Source organism: Bombus huntii, chromosome 1 (assembly GCF_024542735.1).
Source record: "Bombus huntii isolate Logan2020A chromosome 1, iyBomHunt1.1, whole genome shotgun sequence".
Taxonomy (NCBI): Eukaryota; Metazoa; Arthropoda; class Insecta; order Hymenoptera; family Apidae; genus Bombus; species Bombus huntii.
In genome coordinates, this window is record NC_066238.1 from 22316278 (window position 1) to 22323200 (window position 6923).

Genomic DNA, 6923 nt, shown 5'->3' on the forward strand with positions numbered 1-6923 from the left:
TAAATAACTGTGTATAACACTAACACATAATTGTGTATAACAATGACACATAACTTTTACTTACATATCTGTCGATAAGGGATTACTTACTGTGATATCCTGTTGATGTTTCTTAAGGCACTTGATTAGGTGCGATACGGTATCATTCCTTATGGTATACTGTAGATAAGTATTTTAGAAAATAACAAGAATAAATCTAAATTATTCAGAGGTTCCAGTTTCGGCTTAGACATAAATACAGGACCATTTGCAAAGAAGAAAGGGTGCGTTTCTACAGCCTCGTTATAGTAACCATGAATACCAATCTCTGAATTACTGGTTACTAAACATAAATATCCTATAAAATTTAATATATTTCTTTAATTTTTAATACATACATGAGTTAGTAGTTCTAAATTATGAATCATCCTACCTGTGATATTACGCTTTTCCTTATAATATCATCACTCGAGTGAACAACATTAAGATCATGTAAACCATGTCATCCTATCTTACTGTGAAGATACTTAGTTATGTTATCTAACATTATAAAAATATCATCAAATTCAAGTCCTTTTATTCACATCACATGGCCACGACGATCTGGTTCTTCGTTATATAATGTTCTAAAATTTGTCGTATATATAGGATGTACAAACCGTGATATCAAGGTATCAGTTCTTCCTTCCCAAGGGACAGTTTCATTAAAATTCTGATAGAATTAAAAATTAATTATTAATATTCTAACAATCATATATGTTAAATACGTTATAGTCAACGATATATACCTGAGCGAATGTAGGGGTGATTCCTTGATAATTATAAATGTCATCAGCCCACATCATTGTGCCACTTCTTTGTACTCCAGCCTCTAGATTAACAGCCTAAACAAACATACGAAATTTTATAGAAGCTGTACAAAATATAGTATATATGCGCAATATTGAAGCGTTCAAGGGGATATAAAGGTAATGTACATCACATACACGTGTACTCTCATGCAACAAAATACAATTAGATTTAATAGTATAAGCTCTTTTATTCATCATAATAGATTGGAAATTTAAGTGTCTTACGAGGGTGAGTAAAAAGTTACCCGCTCTGTCGGTGTAGAATTTATTTTAAGCAATTGTCAAAAAAGACATACATCATTTTTTGACATAATCACTCGATTTCTGTATACACTTTGTCCATTTGCCGAAGGACCTTTGTATTTTCTCATTAAAAAATGTTTTGGGCTGAGCTGCGAACCACGAATGCATCGTCGTCTTCACCTTTTCATCAGCTTTTTCGGCATCCATCTCGCACAAACTTTTTAAAATCCAAATCTGTCGTGCACTATTGCATAAGCAGAGCCGTGGCTGATTTGCAAATGATTTGCCACATTATCCAGTGTCACTCGTCTATTCCATAGAGCATAAGTTCATGAGCACGTTCAATGTTGTCATCGTGGATGTGGACGGGCGTCCAGCTGTTTTTTCATAACACTCGTGCGATCTTCTTTGAACTTTTGTGCCCATTCAAACACACTTCGTGACAAAACACTTTCTCCATAATGTGCATTAAATCTTTGATAAATATAGGCATCAAACATAACCTCCGACCACAAGAAACGAATCACAGCATCCTGCACTGTTTTCCTGCAAATCACCATTGCAAAGCGCCATTACTCGCGCAACGGTCACAAACGAATTGACGTAACACAAAGAAACCTGCGCAGCAGCACTGAACAGATATTGACGTCATACGAAGAGTGCAGATGGATCAATACGGTCGACAGAAGTTTTAACTATCTGGAGTGCGGATAAATTTTTACTGAGAGTCGTATAGGAATCTATAATCTGTAAGTACACCTTTGGCTGAATGGAAATTTCTCTTACATATAGTCAAAAATGCTGAAACTGTGTATTGAATTGGAAAGTGATAAAAAATAAGTGAAGTTTCGAGGTTGCATGTGATTGCATGAGTACACAGGACGTTTTTAGCGAATAAAAAATAATTTTGAAAGACACGAGACTTATCTTGTATTTTATGCACTCTCTGTGTCCGAATTTCCAGAAGCTCTCTATCTTATGAAGTGTTTTAGATTAGCCGGAAAATTTTGTACGTACGTACAAGAAGTATACGATCTAAGTGGAATATTCCATTATTCTCTTGATACAACAGAAACGAAATTTACAGAACTTCTCAGAAAGTTGGTTTATTATTACCAAATTAATAGAATTAATACACGTTTATCATCTTTACATACCTAAGTCGTGGAGGTTTATCGTGCGTAAAAAATTAGTGTCGTTTCAAAGTTACATTTCGTACATTTTAAGCCTATAATTTGTAACGTACAAAACAATGTAAATTTGAGCTGTTTCTTATCTCCACAATAAGAAAATCCAACTTTACGTTTTTTACACAATGATATTTATGGAACAGTAATATCATATTATTGCATCGCTTGGAGAATGAAGTCAAGGTACGATGTGACCCTAGTGTAAACGCTGGGATACCCAGCTGTGCCGCACTTATAAGCATAAGACACAATACCTATTAAATACGAGGTTAATTCATGTTGTATCAGCAGTGGTCCGCCGCGGTCAGCCTGAAAGGATCGTTAAATTTTTAATCAAAGATACTGAAATATATCGATCGAATTGTATTGAAATTATACTTATATACAGTAATAATCTTCTATTGATTTGTGTATTGAAATACTCCAATTTATAACGTACATGTTATATGTATTTTGAGCAAAACTAAGATTAGAAGGAAATTAGATTAAATACCATAACGAGGTGTGAGAAGTGGGCAAAACTATTAAATTGTGTTTATCTATTATTTTTAATGTTTAAGACGTCGATTTGATGTTAATTCGAATCGACGTGTCTTCAGATACCGTATAGTTTGTAGTAACTCTGTAACTTAATTACCGTACAAGAATCCTCTCCACCCTGAGCATGTTCGGCGCATATTATACCATCAGTGATATCAGGTGCATTAGGAAATTTGGAATAAGCTATTTTGCATTCGGCGTTCTTAATCACTGGCATTTGTACTTCCATTAATGCATTACGTCGTGGTCGTCCTACGAAGAAAATAAGAAAGATATTTAAGACTGGAACTATTTAATTTTATTATAAAATTGATATCACTTACTATATCTTAATGCTCCCGATCCAGCAACAAGGGGGTTATAGCCGACGAAGTTGCTCTTTCGTAGAGGCTCTTTCGTACAAATGGGATATACGTACCCTGAAAAATAAAAAAATAAATGAAAATGCAGGAAACGAATGACCAAAAGTATGAGAAAGAATTATACACGCTTTATGACACAATATATGTGTACAGTAAGAAATTTCAGGATATGATACTTCAGTAATACTCAATAGCATATATATATATATATATATATATATATATATATATATATATATATATATATATATATATATATATATTTGAGGACTTACTCGAAAATGGCACCTCCTCCACCAATCTAAGAATGGCAATATTATGATTGTGTATGTTTTCTATTCCATCCATATGTGCACAATGTGCTGCGGTCAAAACATGCCTAGCCGATATCAGGGAACCTCCGCACTTCCATAGTGGTTTGTCTGGGTTTCGGGGATTACGAAAACCTAATGCAGCGATCCATGGCCAAGCGCCTAAAATGCAATAGTCATAGTTGTGAATATACATAATTTTTTCTCACATAACGGGTAACAACGATTATTACCTATTCGATATTCGATCATACAGCAGACGATAAGTACATACGTACAAATACTCTGAAATAGAGATTTGATAAAGACAGAAATTAAATTTTTATTCCAGTGGAATACAAATTATTAAATAATTCTATATAATTTCTATTTGAACTATACTGAACTATAAAGTTCAAACGTGTAATTTCTGCCCTAACAGTTTTTGATCTCTATCCATATTATTACTCCTATATCAATTTTTTATTTCAAGCAAAAAGATACTCTTCCTAACATGAAGTAAAAGAAAGAAATAATTCAAGTTAATAAGTAAAGTTACTACCGATAAAATCATAGCATTATTATTTAGTCTAATTGAAATGTACATTGATGTGCTGTTTAATGCCTTTAAAGTTCATTCTTTGCAGTAAATGGCTTATTATTAATCGGAAAGAAAGACATAAAACGTACCAAGTTCAGCTGGTTTACCATCGACCACCCTGGTATGAGAGACGTTGCTAAAACCACAGTATGGTGGTCGCAAAGCCTTATACTTATACACAGTTTTTATTAAAATTTCTCTCTTCTCTTTGTTTGGATCGTTCGGACAGCAAACGATCGTAACATTGCCCTGGTATCTGCACACTGATCGTCTATAAAAATCGGTGGCTGTACGGTACTGTATCTGCCATATTTCTTGCAGAGGTTTACATTTTCTGTAGTCAAGGCACCTGCCTTCTTGATTGTCCGGTGTGGTACATTCTGGATCAAACAATTTTAAAACATTTATACAGTTCAAAGATGCGTAAGAAAGCGACACCGATTACTCAACTTTCGAAGTAAAAGGCCGATCAAGTCCACCGGATTGCCCTACAGACACGTATTAATCCGTAAGAGTTAGTCATCATGTTGATAATAATTATCTAAAGAAACTTTTTACGTGAAAATATAAAATTTTAATTGATTAGATATTGTGTTAGCCATACTTAAGAAAGAAAATGAAAATGAATGAAATGAAAGAAAAGGACTACCTTCAACCTCATGTTTTAAATAAACACTTTGTCAGTTTTGCGGTAAATAAATTCTTAGGAATTCAGGACAGTTTTTAGTGAATCATTTTGTTTCGACCGTTCGCGGAGAGACGCGATCGCGAGATAGCACGTCAACGAGAGTTGTAAGTTCCCGTTACGATTAAATAATCGACGCCACGAACTGATCGATCCCCTTATTTCGATTATGATAATAAGGGTAGTTCAACGAAATTCCACAGAATTAACACAAATAAATTAATGTTTATTTCAACAACTTATTAACTAGAAAGATATAAATGGAACAAAAAAAATGTAACTGCGTTTTGGTTGATAAGTAATGCGCGACATACCACATGTGTTGACGGTTCGACATCTCGAAAAGTTCTGAACGCCTTTCGATTTTTTTCGTTTTTTCTGGAAGGCGACCCCCACTACGTTCGGATCACGCCACATTCTTTTACGCGAGGTAAAATACGGGCCACGAGTCGACGTTTCTGGAAGTCGCCCTGCTTAATGAACCATGTTTGTTTGCCGGGCAGACGCGACGATCCGTCTGCGACATTATAGTGCCGCGATCGATAGTTAAGAATATGACCTATTGTAAGCCGCATGGCGTAACATTCTCCCCCCGTTGAGAGGGTACCGATCAAACTAGCGAGGTGTGGTTGAAGTTCCCATCTTATTTCGTCTCGGTGGCTAGTTGTTCGGGTTTCTCGAGATCGGGTTGAATTGGCAGTGGGACAAGCCTTTTGACGCCCCGATCCAAAATGCTCTTTGCCGTCTGAACTGTAGCTGTCCGGATGACACCATCGGCGCCTGGTTGAACCTTGATAACTCGGCCCAGAGGCCAATGCATGGAGGGAACGTTGTCCTCTCTGAGGATGACGATTGTGCCCTTTTGGATGCTGTGTCCACCCTTGCTCCATTTATTGCGGTTGGTTAGCTCGTTCAAATACTCCTTATGCCAGCGGTTCCAAAAATGTTGTTTAAGCTGTTGGATATGCTGCCATTTGGAGAGTCGGTTCGATGGAATGTCTCTGAAATCTCGATCACGTAAGCACATTAATGAATCGCCAATGAGGAAATGTCCGGGAGTGAGGGCTAGGAGATCATTTGGATCGGTGGAGATAGGAGTTAGCGGGCGGGAATTGAGGACTGCTTCTATTTCTATGATAAGAGTATTACGGTGTTAAGCTCATATGTTTCTGTTTCTCCACTCGCGCTGCGCCATAATATCCTTTGATATTTCCGATCCTCTGGTCGTACGAGGAATTGCCGATACATTTTCTCGATGTCGCCAGTGAGTACGTACTGATGAGCGCGGAATCTAATTAATATACAAAATAAATTGTGAATTGATTCGAGAATATAGGATTTCCCCATTTTCATGATTATCGTGATTTTTGTATAAATATATTTTTTAAGATACTAATAATTAGGTACTTATAAATTAGTATTATCAATTATTTTGCATTTATAATTCCGCCTCTAGTATAAGTGTTAATTGAAAACTAACTTTATGTTTCAAAAAGTACTAGCAAAGTCGTTGAGTAACAAGCCACTGATGCTAACACAAATAGCATTGTCGTAATTAAATATTTCTAAATATTCATTTTTCATTTTGAACCTGTAGAAACAATTTATTATATATACTATTAGCTAAGTAATTGCATATTTAATTAAGTCGAAATATAAAACTTAGTTATTTTAATAATTTAAAAAATAAAAAACTGACAAACATTTCAATTTAATTTATGGTTGGAACAAAAGACAGTTATTCTTCATTAATTGAAATATTGCAATGCAGAGTACTTTCCAAAATACGCCGAGAGTATTCCTGATGGTGAAACGAGCGTTGCTTCATCGAACGCAGCTAAAGAAAACAACATCTATGTAGTTGGTGGTACGATGCCTGAAATAGAGGGCGCTAAATTGTACAATACCTGTACTATTTGGGGTCCCGATGGAACTTTGATAGCAAAACACCGAAAGGTAAGTAATATATTCCTTTGTGGCTTTGAATTTGAAAATATTGGGGCGAAGAAAGTGACTCTATCTAGGAATAATTTAGGAATATACATATGTACATACGTATACTATAACCAATTCTATAATTTACGGTTTATAAAATACGTTATGATACGGGAAACGCCCATTTTTGTTGTAATGTGTTTGTTGTTGTATAAATTTTTCACATACTTAAAATATTATTCTACTT

The 6923-nt window shown here is 35.2% G+C and overlaps 1 long non-coding RNA gene across 1 annotated transcript; it reads right to left on the minus strand.

Moving 5' to 3' along the window:
* Positions 1 to 773: 773 nt before the first annotated feature.
* LOC126865912 (uncharacterized) lies at positions 774 to 4400 on the minus strand. Its single transcript, XR_007689725.1, has 4 exons — positions 3710 to 4400; positions 3441 to 3638; positions 2231 to 3222; positions 774 to 1820 (listed from the first exon to the last, which is right to left on the minus strand). It is a non-coding gene; the product is annotated as an uncharacterized LOC126865912 (long non-coding RNA).
* Between the last annotated feature and the right edge of the window lie 2523 nt (positions 4401 to 6923).